Here is a 24,961-nt window from a genome sequence, read left to right as displayed (position 1 = left end):
GGGAATTGTCCTAAGCTTCACACTTTTTTTTGCTGTTTTTTTTTTCAGAGCTAGTTCTGGGGATCTATTAATTTTGGTTCTTCCAAGGTGGTGTGATCTGGGGAGAGGTATGATCACTGCTCTGCTAGTTTGAGCTCTGATCTTTATGCAGGTAGGGCTCCTGATCCCCTGCAGCCACAAGCTAATATTCTCTTTGCTGTGAAACTGTGACCAGGGCCTCTGCTGCTTTTTGACTGACCTCCAGTGCTGCTCTCTTACCTGGAACTGTGACCAAGACCTGTGTATGGGCAATTGAATTGCCAATAAGTGCCAGCTGTCCCTAGTGCCAGCAATGGATCCCCTAAAATCTTTTTCTGAACAGTTGTCTGACCCCCTTACTGTCTCTGGACTGAAAGTTTCCAAAATTGCTGCCGCTGCTTTGTCTGCTGTTGCTGTTGCTGTGTGTGTGAGCTCCAGACAAGTTTGCATTTTGGCATCACAAATTTCTCCTGTAGACCTCTTAAGTTTTCTTAGGCTGGAGAACTGTCTCCCCCTGACCTTTTGTTGGCTCTGCCATTCCAAAATTTGATTTGTGGCATTATTTCAGAGTTGCATGGAGTGAAATGTTGAGAGAGTTCAGCTGAGTTGCCTCTAATCTGCCATCCTGGTGCCACCTCACCTAGCTACCTTTAAATAAATAATCTATATAACAAGAACAGCTACAGGCAACATTTTAGAGTAGAAGTAGTTTATATTTGCACCCTATTTTCTCTTCCTAGCTTAATGTTAACTTTTTTCTGCCCAAAGCTTCCTATTTCATATGAATTAAACCATATCAACTCAATCTCATTTTTCTGTTCTTTTTGCTACTGATTATTTCTGTGTAGATTTATTCTTTTCAAGACATTAAAACTCTACTCCAACCTTTTATAGTCAGTTTTATAATCACACCTTTTATAGTTTGTTGAACAAATGGATAGAGGCAATAGATTAAAAAAATAACTGCCCTCCTTTCATATTTAAATGTGTTACTGCAGGGCTTATTATCTATGTGTACATGCAAACCTATGATTTATGGATAAACATTGGGCTTTGAAACCTAGAAATGTCTCTTGCCCAGGGATGGCAGTGTCTGAAATAATACCATTAAAGAGGTATTTCTTTTGATTTCTCTCTAGCATCCTTTAAAAATGCAAAAACTCATGGAAATTAAGGAGTACTATGTTAAACTAATTCCCACCAACATACTAGTGACCATTCTGATTCACTTTCTTGTGGTCAAGAAGCTTCATTGAGAAACATTAGACCTCCATAAGTAGGGGAGGCATTGAAGGTTGGGAGGGACTACAGAAAGGGGAAGTGAGAGTCATTGAAGACAATCTTCTATTTCACAGTTTTACTGAGGAGCAAATCCATGTATAGGTGATGCATGTCTTTTTGACCTAGCACCTAGGACAGTGCCTAGAAGATAGTAAGAATAAGTGAATTAAAAAAAATGGATACAAAATAAACTTTGCTTGCTAGCAAGTCTGGAGAATACAAAGAAATCCAGAAAGATCTTTTTGAACTAATAGAAAGTGAAAAAACTAAAACCACCACACACTCACCATGATCATATGAGGAAATAAGATTGAGAATGATTGGGCCAAGAATTCTTTAAGAGATTAAAGAGAGTTACCGAAAATGTGTTATATTTTATGTGATGAAATTATTTGATCTAAATATAATTGTTTGTATTGATTTTAATACTGTTTCTAGTAAATATTAGATAAACTAAAATGGACTTTACTGTATTTTTTTGTCAGTAAAGCAAATTTGATAAAATATTGTCAAATCCATTTTGTGTGTTGTGGTGGGGGGGGAGGTTCAGAGATAACTTTTTTTCAGGTATTCTTTTACTTATTTCCTCAGCTATCTTGAGCTGGTGGCAACATGGTGGTCCCTTAAATTTTTGAATGGTAGGGTCATGTATGATAGTTGCTTAGCAACTGCCACATCTTTTGAGTTCTTTTTTATGTTTTTTTTTAAATTGCTAGAGCATGCATATTTCTGTGTTTGCATTGTTTGGTTACTTAAAATGAGAATGGCATGTACTCTAAGGATAGAGCAGAGCTCATAGGTTTCCACTGAATATCTGCTTAAAATAAGCATAATATAAGGATATCTATAGCCAAAGAAACTAAAGAATGAAGGCTCAGCTACTTTTAAGAATTTCAGAGCTTGACCTAAAGAACAAAAAACTCAAAGCATCTACTGTATCTAATGAAACAGCATGGAGGAAAAACTCTTTTGTTACTTTAGTCTCCCCCCTTCCCCCCAGGAATGGAATGTGGTTTATTGAACACAATTCTATCCAACAAACATTCCTTTATTGCCTACTAAGTACCAGGCACAGCACTAGTCATGTGGTGTACAAAGACAATGAAATAGTCGCTATCCTCAAGAAATTTATAAATATGTCAATTCCCCCTCAAGACCCTTATATCTCAAAGCCAAGACAAAGAAGCACATGTGTACAGAATCTGGAAAGGCAATTATTCAGTTATTCCCCCAATCTTAAATATACTTGAATTGAACAAAATAATTATTAAGAAACCCATAGAAAGTGAGAATATCTCCCTAGCTACTAGTCTTACTTCTCCAAAACAAATTACTTTGTATTGTTTTTTATGTTTTACATGTGTGTGTTGTCTCCCTCAATGGAATGTAAGCTCCTTTAGGTTATGAACTGTTTAATTTATATCCTTAGTGTTTCACACATTGATGACCACGTAGTAGGTACTTAATACATACTTTTTGACTCAATGTGTTTTGACTCAGAATTTATACTATCCTGTGATATTACAATGATAGCTAGCTAGAATCTCAGTGCCTTCAGAGTCTGAATGCTTATTTTAAGTGATTTCAACTCAAATCTCCTGTTAAGTAGATCCAATAGTGAATACCAAATCATAGCATTCCCGTCCAATGCGGCACCAAAAACAGTGACTTGGTTAGTATGAAACTTAGGACCTGAATGTGAGGTCAAGGTTAAATGAAAACAATCTATGTTCATGAGGCAGCTAGGTGGCACAGTAGATAGAGCTCCAGCTTTGGAGTCATGAGGACTTGAGTTCAAATCTGACCTCAGACATATGACACTTACTAGGTGTGTGACCCTGGGCAAGTCATTTAACTCTGATTGCCTTGCCAAAAAACAAAACAAAACAAAACAAAACAATCTATGACCTTGCACAAAGATTTACAGGTTAGCTAAGGAAAAAGAATAAAATGATGTTAATTTATAAAACTATATGTGATAAAATCTAATGCCATTTAGCAACAGGAGACTCAGTTTTAACTGAAGCTTTGGATTTGAGTCCTAGGTTGATCATATAATCTATGTGACCTTGGGCGAATCACTTTACTATTATGAGCCTCAGTTTCTTCATTGACACCTTAAACTCAACATGTCCAAGGCTAATTTCACTATCTTTTCCCTAAAATCTTCCCTTCTCCTACCTTTTCTTGCTGTAGAAGGCAACATAATCCTCCCAGTTCCTGAGACTTGCAACATAAGTGTCATTTTTGACTCCTCACTGCCTCTCACCCCTCATATCCAATCTGTGGCCAAGGCCTATTGATTTTGCCTTCACAATATCTCTTGAATATGCTCCCTTCTTTCTTCTGACACTGCCTCCACTCGCGTTCAAGGCCTTATTACCTCACACCTGGACTATTACAATAGCCTGCTGGTGGGTCTATCTTCCTCAAGTCACTGTCCACTCCAATCCATTCTCCATAATTTTCGTAAAATAGAGGTCCAAACATGTCACCCCCTTACTGAATTATCTCCATTGGCTCCCTACTGCCTCCTGGATCAAATAAAAAAAAATCTTGTTTGGCATTCAAAGCCCTTTATAACTTAATCCCTCCTACTTTTCCAGTCTTCTTACACTTTGCTCCCTGACATGTATCCTTAGATTCAGTGATACCTGTCTCTTTGCTGTTCCATGAATGAAACACTCCATCTCTTAACTCTGTTCACACACACACACACACACACACACACGCACGCACACACACACAAATTTGTTTTGGACAAGGGCAATTCAGGAATTTGGTTTATTTGCATATTTATTATAGGGGTTTGTTTGTTTTTTTTCTTTTCAAACTGGTGGGAAGAGACAAGGAGGAAAGAAAATACATTTCTTAATTAAAAAAAATTAATTTAACTTACAGAGAAAAAAATGTTCACCAATCCTTTGATTGAAGACTTTTATAGAGGGGAAAGCCACTACCTTTTAAGGTAACTCATTCAATTTTGGGACAGCCATACTTGTTAGGAAATTTTTCTTTACATCAATTAAGCAGGCTGAAATTTGCCTCTTTGAAACTGTTATCCATTTTGTTTTCTGATGCAATTCAGTTTCCTCATCTTTAAAATAGGATTAGTAACAGTTGTCCCAAAGTCAGTTTTAAGGGTAGATTATTAGACCTACAGACAGAAACGCCTGGGTTCAAATACTGTCTCTGACACGTCATGGCTTTGTAGTTATGAGTAAGGCAGTTAGCCTCTGAGATAAGGAACACTACAAAATTCTGAGTTATAGAGAGGTTGCAAATTGTACCTGCAGGGGAAATTCCAACATTCATGGAATCATGGGTCTTTGCAGCATGGTACAATAGAAAGGATATGGAATCAGATGGGCTTGGATGGATTCTAGGTTATATTACTTCCTATTTGTATAACCTGAGTCAAGTCATTTAACCACTCTGAGCCTATATTTCCTCAAAGAAGGGAGTGAATTAGATAGCCTCTAAGGTCCTTTCTAGCTTTAGCTATTGATATATAGTGGGGATAGCTTGTCTCTAACCAACAGACTTCCCTCCTCCCCCCAGGTCAATGTGCTCATTGGAAGGATGGGGAAGATAATGCAATATTAAACCCCAAAATGTGCCCACAGTTGATTATCCTTTTATAGTATGTAAACACATTTTGCCTTTATTGAATTGGAAGAGGCTATGCCATTAACTGGGTGGTAGTTGGCCATGCCCCAAGTAGTACCTTAAAAGATTGAAGCTCTGAGAGAAGACAGCAGAGGAGAGAGGGAATTGTCTCTTTATGCTCCTTCATCCCATCTGCTGTTATGTCTTATCTTTCAATGATTCAGATCCATTTGTCCCTATCAGTAACAGCAATATTGTTTTAAGAACAACTTTGAGCAAATAAGTCATTTTGACTATTACAAATACCCAAATTAACTACAAAGGATATATGAAGGAATTTGCTGTCTCTGTCCAGAGGAAGAACTGATAAATAGATGTATAGAATGATTTTACATATATACATACATACATACACATATATATGTATGTGTGTATGTATGTATGTATACACACATTTGTGGCTAATGGTAGCAATCTTGGGGGAAAGGGGGAAGAAAAAAGAAATGTACATGCTAACTTTATTACATATTTAAAAGGAATAGCAAGTTGTACATACTAGATTTGCAGTTTCATGTGCAATCATCTTTTTTAAATTATACTATTTTATGAAAATTCTTGTTTTATTTCATAAATTAAAGATAAAAAAAGATTTTTATTCAAATCCCACTTCTGATACATACTGTCTCTGTGGCCCAGGGCAAGAAACTTAACTTCCCAGTCCCTTCAGGCAACTCTTTTAGACTATGCATGTTTTAGAACAGTGGCTGATCTGCATTAGCAGAATAAATTTTTTCAACAGATGTTTCCCAGTCCCTATGTCCTCAATATTATGTCAAAATTTCCCATCTTCACCCAGAGATAGCTGAGAAATATAACTCAGTTTCCTTCAAAATTTTGTAACTTTGAAATAAACACCAAATTTGGTTTTATTATTACATTAACTTGAGGTTTTACAAATTTAGTCTAGCAATTTTGGATTTGAGCTAAAAAGGTCTTAATAGCTCTAACTTCTGTTTGCATCCATTTTCCATCTCTAATAATCATCAAAACTCATGCACTCCATTTAAAATCACATAAAAATCCCAACAGAACTACACTGAGCAATGATTGAGAGGGCGAGATGAGAACTGGTAGTGTGATAGCTAATATTACATGTCCCTGAGCTTTCATAGATCATCACAGCAGTTTCTCTGCTTTTAATGAACCCTTACATTGACAAAACCCCACACATTCCAGTAGCTATTAACCTAACAAATAATGTTTTACATTTAGGATACCATCTTCATTCCAGAAGACATAAACATGCTAGTAAATATGTGAGGATTATTGAAGTTTAGATTACAATGAGGCTTTTCTGGATACATAATGTTGTTTTTCTTAACAGTTTAAAATTCAACATGAATATGACAACGATTCTATCATTTCAGTGACTTTCTAAACACAAACCTTTCTGTTTTGACTTTAACAAAATATTGGAAAGGAAGGAAATGAGAATTTCACAATTGGGAGTGGATTGGAACAACATCTGTATCTCTTCTTCCTTCCTCCCAATATTTTCACATTTCTCCTTTAGGATGTTCATTATCCAACCACTTCCTTGGCATAGTAGCTAGAGAGTACTGGACTCAAAGTCAGGAAGACCTAGGTTCAAAACCCACCTTAGATATCTACTAGCTATGTGAACTTTGACAAAATTCTCTCTGTTGACTCATTTGTAAAATGGCAACAATAGTTATTATGAGGATTGAAAATGATAATTTATGTAAAGCACTTTGTAAAATTTAAAGCAGCATGTAGAGATGAGATTATTATGGTCTTTTATGCCATAGACATGTAACTTTTAGTCTTAATGGTAAAGTAGGTGATTTGTCATTAGTACCTCTTCCCCAATTTTTTCCTAATCCATTTTCCCATTTTGGTAGACTTCATTCAGGAGAACTGGACTCCAATCCTGCCTAAATGTGTGACTACAGAAAAGTAACTTAATCTCTCTGTGCCTCAGTTTCCTTATCTGTAAAATGATGTGACCTCAAAGATCCTTTCCAGCTTTAAATCTATGGTCTTATGATTCTTTCGATCCTTTCCCATAAAATCTCAGAGACTCATTGTTTTTCTGATCTCTTCTCCTTTCCTCTTCTGTATGAAAAAATATACCACCAGAAAAGATTTTGATAAACGCTTTGAAACTGGAATATAATTACGTGGATAAGCCACAGAGCACTGATTTTAGAGTAAGAGGAACTGGAAATAAATTTTGGATCTTCTACTTACTACTTTGGTATCTTGGGTAAGTCATTTAACCTCCTTGGCCTTGGTTTCCTTATCTATATAAACTCTTCCTTGCATAACTGTTTTATATGATTTAGTATCGCCTATTCTTCTCCTCCCTTCCCCCTTTTCTCAATACATCCCTTTTCTCATCCTTCCATTCTTTTTTTGAGATCTCCTAATATAATAGACTCACCTATGCCCTCTGTCTATACAGACTCCTTCTAACTGCTCTAATAATGATAAAGATCTGAGGACTTAAATGTATCATCTTCCCATTTGGGAATGTAAACAGTTTAACCTTATTAAGTTCTTCATGATTTCTCACTCATGTTTGTCTTTTTATTCCTCACTCAAGTCTTGTTCTTAAATGTTAAAATTTCTATTTAGCTCTGGTATTTTCATCAGGAATGCCTAGAAGTCCTCTATTTCATTAAATGTCCATTTTCATCTATAGTATAATATTCAGTTTTGCTGCATAGTTATTCTTTTTTTGTTATTCTAGCACTTTGCCTTCTGGAATATGATATCCCATGCTCTTTCCTCCTATATTGTTCAAGCAGCTAAATCATCTGTGATCCTGACTGTGACTCCAAGATATTTGACTTATTTCTTTCTGGCTGCTAGGATTTAGCAATAATGTTTCTGGGAATTTTCATTTTGGATCTCTTTCAGGAGGTGATTGGTGAATTCTTTCAATTTCTACTTTGCCCTGTGGTTCTGATATCTGTGCAATTGTAATTTATGATTTCTTGAAGTATGATATCTAGGCTCTTTTTGATCATGACTTTCAGAGAATCCTGTAATTTAAAAATCATCTCTCCTTGATCTATTTTCTGGGTAAGTGTTTTTCTGATGAGATATTTCCTATTTTTTTCTTTTTTTCATTATGTTTACTTTGTTTTATTGTGTCTTGCTATCTCATGTAGTCATTAGCTTCCACTTGGCCAATTCTGATTTTTAAGGAATTATTTTCTTCATTGAGATTTTGTACCTTTTTTTTCTCACTTGGCCAATTTTGCTTTTTAGAGAGGTATTTTTTAGTTATCAACCTGTTAATTCTTTTTTTCATAATTTTATTGCTAAGCTCTCATTTCTTTTCCAAATTTTTCCTCTACTGCTTTTATTTGACTCAAAATTATTTTTGCTCATTTTAAAAATCTCTATCTTGAGCTCTTCTAGGAATTATTGTTGGGTTTGTGTCCAACTCACATTTTTCTTTGATGCTTTGCTTATAGATGTTTTCACATTGTCTTCTTCTGGGTGTGTCTTGAGCTTCTCTGTCATCATAGTAACTTTTTATAGTCACGTTGTTTTTTGTTGTTTGCTCATTTTCTAGTCTATTTCTTGACTGCTGAGCTCTGTTCACATGTGGAGGTAGGGGGTCACTGAAACTTCAAGGATTTTTGCCCTGCTATTTTTGCCCTAGAGCTAGTTTTGAGCATCTATAAGTTTTTGGTTCTTTCAAGCTGGTGTGATCTGGAAAGAGTTGGGGTCATTGCTCTCATGGTCTGTGCTCTGGGACTTAACTAGGTAGGACCCCTGCTCTCTTGAGATTGACTACAAATACTCCTCTCTGTCCTGGAACTGTGACCAGGAACTGGGTAATAGGCAATGCAGTTGTCAAATGGCACCTGATCCTGAGCTCTATACTCCATAGGATTCCTTGGAATTTCTTTCTGACTAGTGTTCAATTCACTTAATTTATTTGGGTGGTGAGAGCTCCAGGTACTGCTACTGCTACTTATGCTGCCTCCCTCCCTCCAAGGCCCACAACTGGTGTAGCCACTGTGCTACATTCCTGGCTACCCATTATCCCAGCGCCACAGACCTCTCCTGATGTCTAAATTGTGCTGGGCTGGAAAAATGTCTCATCTCAAACTTCTTTTGGGTTATCCTGCTTTAGAATTCAATTTGACATATAATTTTAAAATTGTTTACAGGGGTATATTGGGAAAATTTGGCTGGGATGCTCCTTTTACTCTGTTATCTTTGTTCTACCTCTTGACTCCTCTGCCTTTCTCATGATTTGCCTTTATCAGTGTGTCCTTTAGCATCTTTACTATAAAAGTTTTCCCTGTCTAGTCAATTTAACATACCTACCACCTCTGTAATATTATTTACTTGCTTCCACACCTAAGCCATCACTGGTCACATTTTGGGAATGTAGTCATTGGCTACTAATCTAGCAGGAAGCATATAACGGGCTTCCTGTTTGTAATAAGAAGGGCTTTCCTCAGTTTAATATGTCCTGTTAATGTTGTCCTGGGTTTGCAACTATGAATACTTACTTGGTTTCTGAGCCTATTTCTTGCATTATATTTAGTGCTTGTGTGCTCCTAGCCTCCTCACTGAGAGCTTGTATGTTCTTTCCACATGCCCACTCAGGTCTGGTTTACTTCTATGTTGGACCTCAATCTTTCATCTTCAGCTCTGTCACATTACCTGATATCCACAACCCATTGTCCTGGTCTGACAACAATAGCTTGCATTTGTTTAGAACTTATTTTGTGCCAGGAATTGTGCTAAGCACTTGACAGCTATGATCTCTTTTGTTCCTCACAATAACCCTGGGAGGTAGGTGCTATTATTATCCCCATTTTATAGATGAAGAAACTGAAGTAAGCATAGGTCAAATGACTAGCCAGAGTCACACAGTTAGTAAGTATCTAAAGCTGGATTTGAACTCAGGTTTTCCTGACTCCAGTCCTAGAGCTCTATCTACTGCACCACCCAACTGCTCCAGTGGTCTGACAGATCACTTATAAGACTAGATCTTCACTTATTCTTTGGTTCTAACAGGGCCAATCCAGTTGCCTTTCAGATAGTCTTTGAGATTGTTTTATGGCCATTTGTGAACTCTGGAAACAAGATGGGAATTGTCCATGATGGTGGTTTTATTAGTTTGTTGGCAGGATAGTCTATGCAAGTGGTTACCAATCTGTTTTTTTAATATTCTTGCCATGATGTCGATGAAACTAAGGTGATGTGGGTTATGATCTTTGCTTTATAACAGACTCTAGTAGTGATTAAAGATGTGATCTAAGGCAGCTTTATAATAAACATTAAGTGCCTCCTATATTCAAAGCACTAAAGCACTTTGCTGAATGGGGGGGGGGGAATAAAAGAGGATATAGAATGCTAAACTTTGCCCTCAATGAAGTTCCAGTCTCAAAAAGTAAGGATAGAACATGTCTATCATGATAATAATGACAGTTTGAATGTTCTGAACTTGCCAAAAAATTGACTAGTATTTAATCTAAAAAATTGTTGTGAGGTTAGAGTTTAGGCTACCCTAGTTTTTGCTCTGGTCTAGCTCTATTAAAAAAATCAAGTAATTTCAGGAGAGGTAGGCATCTTCCATCATCCTCAGATCATTGAGGGGCTGCCATCGAATTCTCAAGAACATGTGATTTTCTCAAGATGGGAGTTCTTGAAGTGAAAAATATTACTGTTTTCGAATTTGTAGGCCTAGAGATTTGCCTTAGGTTCAGAGATGTTAACTCATTTGCTCCTGTCTTATTTGCTTAGGACTTCATGACTTGCTTAACTTTTAATGAATCCAAATTGGCATTCTATCTGTAGTGCCAAAGTACCTCTGATTATAAGTATTGATAAAGGGAAGTTAATGAAAAAAAAGATTCTAGGTAAGAACTTCAGTTCCCAAGATGTATCACTTTATATAAGTATTCCAGGCACTTGTCATCTATCTAGATCACTTAGTGTCCTAAATGATTATTTTCTACAGTTTTTTTCTTATTTTGGTAGAACTTTTGCTAAGGATAGAGTTGTGTTTTATCATCCTGCATCAAGGAATTCTGCTATTTTATTTATCCTGACTGAAATTTGAGTTAATGGAAGTGGAATGTTTGAAACCATTTGTCAGTTTCTCAATTGTTTTTTGGTTGGTTTGTTTTATATCACAATGTACCAAAATTGTGCCTCTCCTGGCTTTCTATATTTGAAGGAATTTGTGCTTTTTTTCCTTTTCACAATAAATAGTTCACACGTCTGTGATGTTTTGTAGTCTACCAAACACAGCTCTGCAATGGAACTGGTTTATTTTTTAATTGATATTTAAGAAAAGGAAACTAAGGTTCAGATGAGTTAAATGACTTGTCCACAATCACACAGATAATAAAGGTCCAGGAATAATGTATGTTTGACTCTGTCAATATAGAAATGTAGGAATAAGAAACTGAACATCTTAGTTACTTATTGCTATTAACAGATTTAGTTGGTCAGATGAGTAAAGCTTCATGACACTTCATTTATCTACAATATTAACTTTATTCAAATACAATATATGAATGATACATTTATTAAGCATCTACTGCATGCAGAACATTGTGCTAGACACAGGACAAGATGAATTATTTATGAAAGATATTGTCCTCAAGGAGCTTACATTACAGTCTAATAGAGGAATAAGACACTCGTGCAGATAAATGTTATTACAAGATGCCTCTTATGACAAGTGTCCCATATCAATCAACAAGCATGTATTAAGCACCTACTATATGAGAGGTATTATACAAGATACACAACACGCAAAGGCAAAAAAGAGACTATTTCAGCTCCTGAGCAGTTTAGATGCCATTACCAGGTGTCTAGGCTTAGAGTTGGAAACAAAAAATGATATGGATTCAAAATAGGGTTCATTCTTTTCTGGCTATTCAGCAGTCACTCAGTATAATAGTCAATAGGGTCAGATGAAACCAACATTACAATGGATGAATATGGCTATAAATGCCCTAACCAGCTGTTCATATTAACCACAAACTTTAATAACACAAGTTAAAAACAAGCAAACTCTCCACCCATTGTTTTCTTCTCTGTCTCTCCATTGAAATTTCTCTTTCTAACAATTCAAACCCACACTTCAGCCAATGTCTGATAAGCACCAACTACATGTAGGGTCCTATGTTAGCCTGGGGTTATCTATCTGTCTGTCTATCTATTTGTCCACATATCTACTGATTTAGTTTTAAGTATAAGTTTAGCTCTGTGATCTCATTGGTATAGGGAACTCTCGGTGAGCAAACTCTCACGACCAGTTTAGATCTACAACTATTCTCCAACTTAGATTCATTTTTTATTGAATAGTTTTATTTTTTCCAATGACATGTAAAATAATTTTTAACATTTGTTTTTTTTTTTAATGTTGAGTTCCAAATTCTCTCCCTTACTTCCTTCCCCTGGTCCCTCTATGAGAAGGCAAGCAATTTAATGTAGATTATATACATGTGCAGTCAGGCAAAACATAGGAGTCGTATAGTGAAAGAAAACACAAACCAAAAACCAAGAATAATTAAATAAAGTAAAAAAGTAAATGCTTCAATCTGCATTCAGATTCATCAGTTCTTTCTCTGGAGGTGGATAGCATTTTTCTCATAAGTCTTCTGGAATTATCTTAGAATCTAAGAATCTAAGGACTTTAAAAATCATAGTATTGCTGAATAAGTCTTTCCAGGTTTTTCTGAAAGCATCCTGTTCATCACTTCTTATGGCACAATAGTATTTCATTGCATTTATATACTACAACTTATTCAGTCACTCCCGTATTGGTGGCATCCCCTCAATTTTCAATTATTTGCCACCACAAAAAATGCTATAAACATTTTGTACATATTTTTGCCTTTTTGTTTTTTATCTCTTTGGGATACAGCCTTAGTAGTGGTTGTTGTTGTTTGTCCTTCATTCTTGAAGAGGACCATGACATCAGGGAAGTGATGGCATGATATGCAAGCGAATTGGATTTAAGTGAGAGGGGCTGTGCAAAGTCACCAGCCTCGCTTTCTCCTCCAGAGTCATCTGGGTCCAGTGGCCAGATGTAGATCGAGATGACTGGAAATGACCTAGGATGTAGTGGCCTAGTAGTGGTATTACTTGATCAAAGGGTATGCACAGTTTTATAGCCTATTGGGCATAGTTCCAAATTGCTCTCTAGAATGGTTGAATCAGTTCACAACTCTACCAACAGTGCATTAGTGCTTCATTTTTCCCACGTCTCCTCCAATATTTGGCATTTTCTCTTTCTGTCATATTAGTCAATATGATAGGTGTGAGGTGGTACCTCAGAGTTGTTTTAATTTGCATTTCTCTGATATATAGTGATTTAAAGCATGTTTGCATATGACTATAGATAGCTTTGTTTTCTTCTTCTGAAAACTGCCCATTTACATCCTTTGACTTTTTATCAATTGGGAAATGACCTGCATTTTTATGTTTGACTCAGTTCTTTATATATTTGAGAAATAAGGCTTATATCAGAGAAACTTGTAAAAATTTTTTCACAGCTATGATTACTGTGTATTTCCCTCCATCCTATTCTCTCTCCCTCATTTATCCTACTTTTCTCTCCTTTCACCATGTGCATCTTCAAAGGTATTTTGCTTCTGACTCTCACCTTTCTAATTCACCCTTCTTCTATCACCCTTCCCCCCTTATCTTTTTCACTTCCCCTCCTATTTTCCTATATGATAATCTAGATTTTTTATACCCAACAGAGGGTATATGTTATTTCTTCTTTGAGCCCATTCCAAAGAAAGTAAGGTTCAAATGCTCCTCCTTAACTCCCCAATCTTCCCCTCCACTGCAAAAGCTCTTTTGTGCCTCTTTTATGCAAAATATTTTACTCCATTCTACCTCTTCCTTCTCCCTTCTCCTAATGCATTCCTCTTTCTCATCCTTTAATTTTTTTTTTTAGAAATCACCCATGTCCTCTGTCTGTGTATGCTCCTTCTAACTGCCCTAATAATGATAAAGTCCTTAGGAGTTACAAGTATCATCTTCCCATGTAGGAATGTAAACAGTTTAACCCCATTGAATCCCTTGTGATTTATCTGTCCTGTTTACCTTTATATGCTTTTCTTGAGTCTTGTATTTGAAAGTAAAATTTCATATTCAGCTCTGGTCTTTTCATAAGGAATGCTTGAAAATGATCTATCTTGTTATATGTCATTTTTTTTCCTCTGAAGAATTATACTTAGTTTTGCAGAATAGATAATTCTTAGTTGTAATCCTAGTTCCTTAGCCTTCTGGAATATCATATTCCCACCCCTCCAATCCTTTAATGTAGAAGCTGCTGAATCTTGGGTTATCCTAATTCTGGCTCCATGATATTTGAATTGCTTCTTTCTAGCTGCTTGAAATATTTTCTGCTTGATCTGGGAGCTATCGAATTTGGCTATAATATTGCTGGGAGTTTTGATTTTGGGTTCTCTTTCAGGAGTTGAACAGTATATTCTTTCAATTTCTATTTTGCTTTCTGAATCTAAGATTTCAGGACAGTTTTCCTTGAAAATTTCTTGAAAGATGATGTCCAGGCTTTTTTTTAACCTGGCTTCAGGTAGTTCAATAATTCTTAAATGATCTTTCCTCAATTTTCCAGATCATTTGTTTTCAGATGAGATATTTCACATTTTCTTCTGTTTTTTTTTATTCTTTTGACATTGTTTTATCATTTTTGATATGTCAGTGAGTAGATTCTGCTTGCTTAATTCTAATTTTTAAGGAATTATTTTCTTCAGTGTACCTCCTTTTCCATTTGGCCAATTCTACTTTTTAAGGGGTTCTTTTCTTCAGTGAAATTGTATACATCTTTTTTTCATGGCCATTTCTGCTTTTTAAGGAGTTCTCATTTTTGTGTCTCTTCTATTATTTGGCCCCTTCTGTTTTTTAAGGTGTTATTTTCTTCAGTATTTTTGGTACTTCTTTTACCGAACTGTTGACTCTTTTTTGATGAGTTTCTTACATCACTCTCATTTCTTTTTTCCCAATTTTTCCTTTACCTCTCTTTTTTGATTTTTATGAAGCTTTTTGAGTTCTTCTGGGTATTCCTCTTGGGCCTGAGACAATTTACATTATTCTCTGAGGCTTTGGATATAGTAGTTTTGACTATATTATCTTCTACTGAGTTTGTGTTTTGATCTTTCCTATCACTATAGTAAATTTCTATGGTCACATTCTTTGTTGTTATTGTTGTTTGCTCATTTTCTGGCTTATTTCTTGACTTTTAACTTTTTATTAAAGTTGCACTATGTTACTGGTGTGAAAGGAGCACTGTCTCAAGCTTCAAGGTTTTTGTGCAGCTCTTTTCAGTTCTAGTTCTGGGGGGTCTATAAATTTTCAGTTCTTTTCAGGTGGTATGATCTAAGGAGAGGTGTGTTCTGTCATCTGTGATTACAAATTAGTGATCACAAATACTTTTTTTCACCTTGGAACTGTGACCAAGGTCCACTCTCCCCTCTAGCTACAAGCTCTTGTGTGCTAGTTCTCTTCCTCACCCTGGGGTGAAGTCCCAGGCCTGTGACCCAGATCCACGTATGGGCAAAGCAACAGATTCCTCCACCTAGGGCCAGCAAAGGGATCCCTGTAATCTCCTACTGACCAGTTGTCTTAATCCTTTACCATCTATGGACTGAGAGTTTCAGAAACTGGTGCTACTGATTCAGTTGCCTCAAAGGCCTGCTGCTGGCTTGTTGGAATTGCCTGTGTTGGACTTCACTTTACTCTCACCCCAATGCAACAGACCTTTCCTGTTGACCTTTTAAGTTGTCTTGGGCTGGAAAATGGTTTCATCTTGTTCTTTTGTGGGTTCTGCCACTCTAGAACTTGTTTTGAGGCATTACAGTTGTTTGGAGGGAAGTTTGGAAGAGCTCAGGTGAGTCCCTGCCTCTTCTCTGCCATCTTGGCTCTGCCCCTACAACTTGTATTCTTAGTGAGCTGTCTGAAATGGCAGTGGAAAGTACTGAGATGTTTAGCCCCTTGCCCTGAGTGACACAGCTATTATGTGTCACAGTTTACACTTGAACTCAGCTAGTTCTGACTTAGAGACTGGCTCTCTCTCCACTATACCATGTTGCATCACAGACACTGGAGCCCCAGAGATGGAAAGGTAAACAAAGAAACCAGACCTTGCTGTCAAAGACTTTAAATTCTACTCTCCATAAGCTTCTACTCAAATGAAGTGGTCTGTCTTCAGTCCTCATCCATCTTGAACTTTCTAATACACATGATACTGCTATGGAATTTTGAGAGCTAAGAGGAAATATGTGGATAATTCTAGTTCTACTTTGTCAGTGTTTAAAGATCAAGAAACTTAAGTAAACTCTGGGAGGTTTAGTGATTTGCCCTGTTCATTCAGCTAATTAATGGAATATCTGGAAGTAGAATGGAATTTTCCTAACTCCTAGTTCTGTTTTATTTACTTTTTTTTGGCTGTGCTACATGGAGTATTTTTGAAAATTCAATTTTATTTCATTTTTACTTCCAAATTCTCTCACCTTCATGTTTCTCTCCCAAACTCATTGAGAAAGCAAGAGAAACAGAAACTATTATAAAAATGTATAATCAAGCAAAACAAATTTCTTCATTAACTATGTTCCAATTTCTATATTTGTAGATTCTGTATATTTGTATATGTGCATGTGTATATGTATATTTGAAGGTAGCTACATGGCTCAGTGGATATAGCACTGGGCCTAGACTCAGGAAGACCTGAGTTTAAATCTAGCCTTAGACATGCACTAGCTATGTGATCCTGGGCAGGTCACTTAACCTCTGTTTCCCTCAATTCACTGGAGATAGAAATGGCAAACTACTCCAGGATCTTTGCCAAGAAAATCCATACAGGGTCACAAAGAGTTGGACGTGACTGAATGACTAAACAACAACAACAGTGTGCACATATATATTGCTGTTCTTGGCACAGTAGAGGACTGGGCCTGGAGTCAGGAAGATTTATCTTCCAGAGTTCAAATCTGACCTCAGATGCTTACTAGGTATGTGACCCTGGGCAAGTCACTTAACCCTATTTGTCTTAGTTCCTTACCTGTAAAGCAAGTTGGAGAAGAAATGGCAAACCACTTTAGTGTCTTTGCCAAGAAAATCCCATACAGGGTCATGAAGAGTTGCATATATATATACACACACACATATATATATATATATACTTATATATACATGTGTGTGTGCATGCTTCTAAAAATGAGTATGTGTGTATATATATATGTATATACATCTCTATATATCTGTCTGTCTGTCTGTCTCTCTCCCTTTCCTATAATCTGTACTTTGAATCCATCACCTCTCTATCTGGAGATAGATAGCATGTTTCATCATGAATCTGACCACATTGACTATAAATTTTGTTTTATCCTGTTTTCCAACCTTAAAGTTTTCTTCATTTTCATTCTGTGTTATTATACTTTACTGATTTTCCAACATTTGATTGCTTTCATCATGTCTCCTATCCTGTACTTTCTTCTAGCTGACAAATTGACATTCTCAAAGCATAGTTCTGGCCTTGTCACTTCTCTGCTCAAGAAGCTCCAATAGTTTTCTCAACTTGGCTTTTAAAGCCTTTATCAGTCTAAATACAACTTATCTTTCCCAACTGATTTTATACTGCTCTCCCTCATGCACTCTTCTATTTTAGCCATACTGACCTACCTGATGCCCCTGTTCCCTGTACACAACATTCCCTCTGCTGTTTGTGTCTTTGCATAGGCTGATTCACATGTCTGGCATGTATTCCCTCTTCATCTTTGCCTTGGGATCCCTAGCTTCCCTTCAGGCTCAACTGAAGTGTCCACTCCTAAAATAGTCTTCTCCTGATTCTCTCAATACTTCCCACAACCCAAATGCTTTGTAATTTGTATGCTCTTTGTATTTACCTTTCTGTGTACATGTTCTTTTCTCCCAGTAGAATGTAAGCTTCTTGAGAGCAGATTGTTTCATCTTTTCTTTTATACCCCTAGGGCCTGGCACATAGTAGACATATATATCTATATCTATATCTATATATGTATATGTGTGTGTATATATACATACACATATATAAAAACATATATATAATATAGTGTATATATATATTCTTATTGTAAAGCAATCTCTGGATGACTCCTTGTTACTTATTATAGCAAATACAAACTCAACATTCTGGGGTTCAAATGGGGCTCTCCCCCCTCTAATTTTCCAAGGGCACTTGGTTTTTATATCTCCTTTGTCTTTATTATATTCTACATGTTATGATATTTTAATTTGTGTGTGTGCCATATCTCTCCAATAAGCACCTTGAGGAGAAAGGCTCATTTTTGATCTTCCCATCATCAGTCCCTAGTTCAGCATACATGCTAAAATAAATATTTGTTCAATCGAATTGGAGGTCAAGGCCTTTCATCAATTGACCCTTCTTTACCCCCACACATCTCAATCACATATTTGGGGAATTTGTTATATTCTCTAAAGTGGCTCTTCTGCTCTAGAGACACCATTATCCTTAGTATACTCTATAGAACACTATCTACAGAACTATAATTAGGGAAGAATGCCAGGGGCTTTGCTTCAGGGCACCTACAGAGAGGAGTGTAAACTTCCTCCTTTTGACAGTATAGAAACAACCATCTCTTTGACTCATGGTTTTTCTCTTGTTTTTTGCTAACCTGCTCAAGGTGCCAACTCCAAGGTTCCCATGGCACTGCTCTTTAGGGACTGTCTTTCCCCCAAAAAATCATTGAAGTGTTTAGTGAGATTCTTTGAAGATGATAGTGGGGTGGAATGAGACACTCTCCTGTTGTCATTATGTGTGTATTTGGTCTGCCCTCTGAGTAACTGCTGACTCCCTTTCTAGTTCTTCTTTCCCCTTCCTGAATTGATTTTACCCCTCTGAAAAATTCCTAGTTGTAGCTCTATCTACTTATTCTAATTCTCCCTTCTTTGCCTTTTTCTCACCTACATTCTGCTTTCTCCACTTGGAATATCATTCTCTTTCCTTTCCACCAACCCAAATCCCCAAATTCCTTCAAGGTCCTGCTTGACACATCTTTTACATAGAACCTTTCCTGACTAATGGCCAAATCAGTACTTGCTGATCTGAAATATAACACCTATTAAATGTGGTCAGTCAACTAATTAGATGATTTTGGGTTTCTTCCAACTCTAAATCCTATGATCCTGTGAACTCCAAATTATCCTAATTATTCAAATTACTGAAGGGGAGCCTGCAATTTTGGCTCTTCAAAGCTTATAGTACTCTGTGAATTGCAGCCATATAGCATTACTGGGAGGACTCCCAAATGGGTCTTTGCTCTCATCAAAGCAGATATTTCCTCCAACAATTTAGATGGAAACCCATCTATCTCTGCCCATTCTATGCAATTCTTGCCCATGTCTTCCTACAAATTTGTCAGAGGGTTTGCACCCAAAGTGCTGGGCACCTGCCTTATACTATCTTAAAATTGTTAACATATCAATAAAACTTGAAGATAATCTCTCTCTCTCTCTCTTTCCCCTTTTGTCTCTCTCTCTCTCTGAATAGATCTACATGTATGTATAAACATATATCTCAGATTTTTGTCAGTTTTGCATTTGATTACTTCTTTTATGCTATTTCTACTATGTAATTGATTGTTGTAATCCACTAACACCCTCAAGCATAAACTCCATGACCCTTTGGGTGGTCCTCAAATTTAATTCTTTGTAGATTTTGATATTCCATGACTCATAGCCACATAATGGCACTAGAAGAACATTGGGGTTAAAAAAATGAACCTTTGTTTTGTAAGAAGCTTAGAAGTAATAAAAAACAAATCAGTTTCATTTAGGCAATTCAGTTTTCTCTCCTCCTTTTATTTAATAGTACGTCTACCCTACTGTTCATTCTCTGTACCTGTAAAAGATATATATATATATATATAATATGTATGTATGTATGTATATATGTATGTATGTATCTATGTGTATGTGTGTATACATATATACATATATATTATATGTATATATGTATACACACATACAGATACACACACACATATGTTGCTCCTCTGTGAGAGTGGGCACCCATTCTTAGTTTCTGGACTGGTTATTCACTCCATCCTGTCCTTATACTAGCAAGTCTGAAACTCCCAGAGATGGACTACCAGCATGTAACTTCACCTCAAATTCTTTCTGGATCCTTAGGGTAACACTGTTGTATATGTTTGTGTGTGTGTGTGTGTGTGTGTGTGTGTGTGCATACTGGTGGAAAAATAGGAAGGGGAGGGAAGGGAATAAATATGTCTGTAGCATCAGGCATTATGCTAAGAGCTTTTTGCAAATGATTTGATCCTCGTAACAACCTTACAAGTTATATACTATTATTATTTCCATCTTATAAGTGAGGAAACTAAAGTAAACAGAAGTTAAGTGACTTTTCCAGGGTCACACAGTTAATAAGTGCCTAAAGCTAAATTTGGATTCAGGTTTTTCTAAATTAAGGCCCAGCTCTCTATCCTCTGTGCCACCAGCACACCACCTGCCACTGAAGCTCTGACTGCCTATTAAAGTGTTTAACATAAACTCGATCACCATGGCATCATTAGCTGATACATAAAATTTTTACTTAATGATAAAGCAAAAGTAAGAATAATTAAAACATCATCATTGCTCAGTATCGGTCAAAATAACAATAATGAAAATGTCAAAATTGACATAGAAACTGGGGTAATAACTCCCTCACCAGTATACTCACTGTCTGTGGAGAATAGTGGGTACACACTAGAAACATAGCTGGGAGGCACTTGAGTGAGGAAACCTATGTGCTCAGAGTAACTCATAAATTTGAACTTCAGACCTACATATCATTAGCTCCTTCAGGAATAAACTGCACCACACAAAACCGCTTTTCTGCTAACTTCTCCCATTCTGGTCCTTTTCACTTTTCTGAAGGACAAATCCATTCCATCTCTGCTCTCAAAATGATGAGAAATTTTGATGCAAACATTTCCAACTCATAATTATTCTTAAAAATGACATTAAGTGTTATTTTTTTGCAGCATCAACCATTCTTTTAACCTAGAAAACTGCAAAGCTCCTTAGATTGGCTCCCTGAGAAATGTAGATAAGTGGAGGTAGCTCTTAACTTAGTGAGATTCAGTGCCACTCAATTAGCACTCAGCATTTTGTTACATGAAAACGAAGCTCACAGTAAATCTTCTCAGGTTGGCTATCTGGGCAATGGAAACAAGATCAGGCAGCTCCTCAATCAATAGAATTCTGTATTGTCCTATCAGATTCAAGGCCCTTCTTATAGCAAAACTAATAGAAAGCTTCTCATTCTCAAATCAGAGAAGATAGTAGAGATCAGTAGCTCAATCTGTAGCACAGTTCAACTCTCTTCTAGTCATCAGGCTCCCCACCTTTCTTCAAAAGCCATGAATCTTTCCCAATCAGCAGACTACAAAAAGAGCAGTTGAAAATTTCTTGTGCTCTTATCGATTGAGGTATTCCCTAACTTTCCTGCTTGCTTTTTAACTAAGTTACATCGTAATTGGCTTTTCCACTATTCCTAATGCCTCAAATCAGAACCTCCTGGTATTCAGTGACTAATCTTTTCATTATGAGGTAAAACTCATGGAATCTACTTTTCTGTCAATTAAAAGCAACAGCCTTATTTTGTCTTCTCAAATTCTCTAAATAATTATTCATTTTGCTGTTCTATGGGTTTTATCCTCTCAAATTCTAAAAAGAATCACATGCAAATGAGCTGAGAAACCACAATGCCCTTTAGATGCAGTCATTTTTTTTTTTTTGCCCTCAAATAAGTCCTCCCTGGCCAGTTATCTGGGAAAAAATCTCTATCCAGTACTCCTAACAATCCATTTCTTTCCTCTCATTTTAATGAAAAACTGTTTTTACACAAATCAAATTTATTCAATTTTTTTCATGCTTAAAAGTTCTTTTTCTGACCTTCAGCAATTGAACTGCTCATATATAAAAGGGCCAGTACCTTATAATACATAGTTACATAAATATATAAATATAATAGCTAGCTATATGAATATAAACATATATCTAAGTCTATAAAATATGTATTTATGTATGTATGTATCTATTTAGCCATCTATTCCTTATTGATGGTCTAATTCTATGGATTGCCCATTCAGTTGGATGTCATGATTTGGCCTGGTTCATTCATTTGGTTCTCACTGTGCAGAATTTTAAGGCAATTTCTTCTGAGTGGTCCTCAATCTCATTAAAGAGGCCCTGTAGTCTCCTGGAACTTGATGTAATCAGTAGGAGATGATCGACAACCAGGAACAAGCTGCAGAATTTAAATCACGGATGTACCAAAGGTCATTGAGAGATGCCCATGTGCATAAAAAGGCTGCAGTATTATACTAATGTGACTTTCATGTAAGAAGTGACCTAAAGGATATCTTCCAGGAAAAGAGGATGGCAGATCATACAATGAAAGTGATAGCCAAGTGCTATACTAGTATATTTGGAATTTGAAATGACATAGAGTTAGAAGAAATCTCCTAGCATTTTGATTCAATCCTCCATGGAAGATTTATAGGAGAATATGTAGGGGACTCTCACAGAATGAGATGTGGGGAAATACAGCTTAGTCTTCCTCTTTTCCACCTGGCAGAAAGGAAGAGACTTCCTTATTTGAAAGCCACCAGGGAAGAGGGTGAAAGACAAATTACTAGAACCTTTTGTATACACATTTAGTTTTGGCTCAAACACTACTGCATTATCAGACTTTCTTGCTCTTCAGCTAGCCAGTTTTCAACATCATATTGTAGCAATCCTGAGTCATTGTGACTAAAAACAGCATGTATAACCCACCAGGAAGGGAAGGGAAAGGGAACAAATATTCAGTAAGTGCCTATTATGTGCCAGGAACTATGCTAGGTGCTTTATAGATATTATCTCCTTTGATCCTTACAACAATCTTTTGAAGTAGGTGCTATTATTATCCCCATTTTGCAATTGAGGACACTGAGACAGAGAGAAATTAAGTGACTTGACCAGGGTCACCCAGCTAGTAAGTGTCTGAGACTGGATTTTAAGTCAGGTCTTCCTGGACAGCTAGGTAGCTCAGTGGATAGAGCACCAGCACTGGAAAGAGGAGGACCTGAGTTCAAATCTGGTTTCAGACTATCTGGGTGACCCTGGGCAAGTCACTTAACCCTATTTGCCTCAGTTCCCTTAACTATAAAATGAACTAGAGAAGGAAATGATGAACCACTCCAGTATTTTTGCCAAGAAAACCCCAAATTATGTCACAGAGAGTTGGACATGACTGAAAAGACTCAACAGCAGCTTCCTGAGTCCAGGCCCAGTGCTCTATCCACTATATCACCTTGCTGGCTCTATTAAGGAAGGCATTTGGTCATGTTCTGAGGACTGGACCCAATGTCCAGTAACATCATTATTGACTCATTGATCTAGTACTGGAAGTGACTTCAGAGGCAGTCTAGATCAACCTCTTTATTTTGCAAATGAGAAACCTGAGATGTAGGAGGTTAAGTGACTTGTTGAAGGCCACACAGGAAGTTCTCATCAGTGGTAGGATTTGAACCTCTGACTATAGAATTATATAATTATAGTTACATGTATGTTATATAGAACCAAAGAGTCCTTTTCGCACTATACCTTGGAGTCTTAAAACAATGAAAGGATCAGGGACACTAACAATCCCAAACAATGGCTACTCATTTATTTTTATTTGCGTTGTGGATTTATCTTATTAATCACGGTCTTTTACATAGGGTGATACTGACATTATCTAAGCACAATAAAACCCTTGATGGAGTTTGGAATAGAGGGCATCAGGCCCAGAGGAGATAAGAAGCAAAAGAAAACTTACCTAGGATACCAATCTGTGTCAGACAAAAAACTGAAAGCTGTTTATGTCTTTCAAACCAAAGCACCATCAGAATGCAAAGCACAGGTGAGAACTCTTAATATTTTCCCCTAATACCTGATATTTGCTAGTTCGGGTGGCGCTACAGGTACCATTTGAATGCTTCTTTGTCTGAAAATGAATATACCAGTTCCATCTGACTCTAGGGAAAACTTGTCTCCTCTAACACACTTCCTCACCATGAGCATCCATGGCATATTGACAGAAAAAGAATTAGAGGTGAAATTTACCTGTCAGGGATTGTGTAGAAGAGATTTCTGCATTGGGTGGGAAGGTGGACGAGATAATATTTAAGGTACTTCCTAACTCTGTTATGCTATGATTCCATTATTTACAGAAGGCAGAATTTTTGTACACAATCATGTTTTTCATGGTTTCAATAAAACTGAGGACCACTACTCTCAGTTATTCCTGACGTTAACATCTAGAAGAGGATAAATAACACTCCAAGTGGAACACTAACTATGTCTGCTGTCATAATTCTCCCTTTGAGGTTGGAGTTATTGCATAGAAATAGTGCAATGGTTTGAGAGAAAAAAAAGTGAAAAATACTGATTTTAGCTGAAACTTTAGGGAGAACTCAGGAAGATTGAATGTAATTACTGTGATAGCTAGGTTAATGAAGCCTCTGGGAATGATGCTCTCTTATGTGTAGTCACCATGTTTAAAAAAATAAAAAAAACTTTATAAATCACAAGAGCAGAGCTTCTAGTAGTTGTAGCTTTGGGTTAAAAAAAATCTGTTAGTGTACAGCCTCTTGGCATCTCAACTCACTGAGTAGATAAACCAACTGCGAGCAAAATGATAAATTCTTCCAAATTTCTTTTGTGTCCCCAAACCCCCCTGTACTTTGTATATGTCCTTCCCCTCACTAATACTCCCTTTTTTTAATGCTCCTTCTCTTCATTAATATGCTTCTTCTTTATTGATACTGTCTCCTTTTCAAATATCAATAGATTCATTTCATGGACTTTATAAGCTTCCTGTTAACTAAAATCTTTCCATCTCAATTCAGCAATTACATGCAACAAGCATATCTTTGAACACCTTCTTGGGGCACAAACACAAAAACAAAATCAATCCCTGCTT

Source organism: Vombatus ursinus, unplaced genomic scaffold (assembly GCF_900497805.2).
Source record: "Vombatus ursinus unplaced genomic scaffold, bare-nosed wombat genome assembly UNPS02009062.1, whole genome shotgun sequence".
NCBI lineage: Eukaryota > Metazoa > Chordata > Mammalia > Diprotodontia > Vombatidae > Vombatus > Vombatus ursinus.
The sequence above is the reverse complement of the archived record's forward strand: the minus strand, read 5'-3'. Positions refer to the sequence as shown.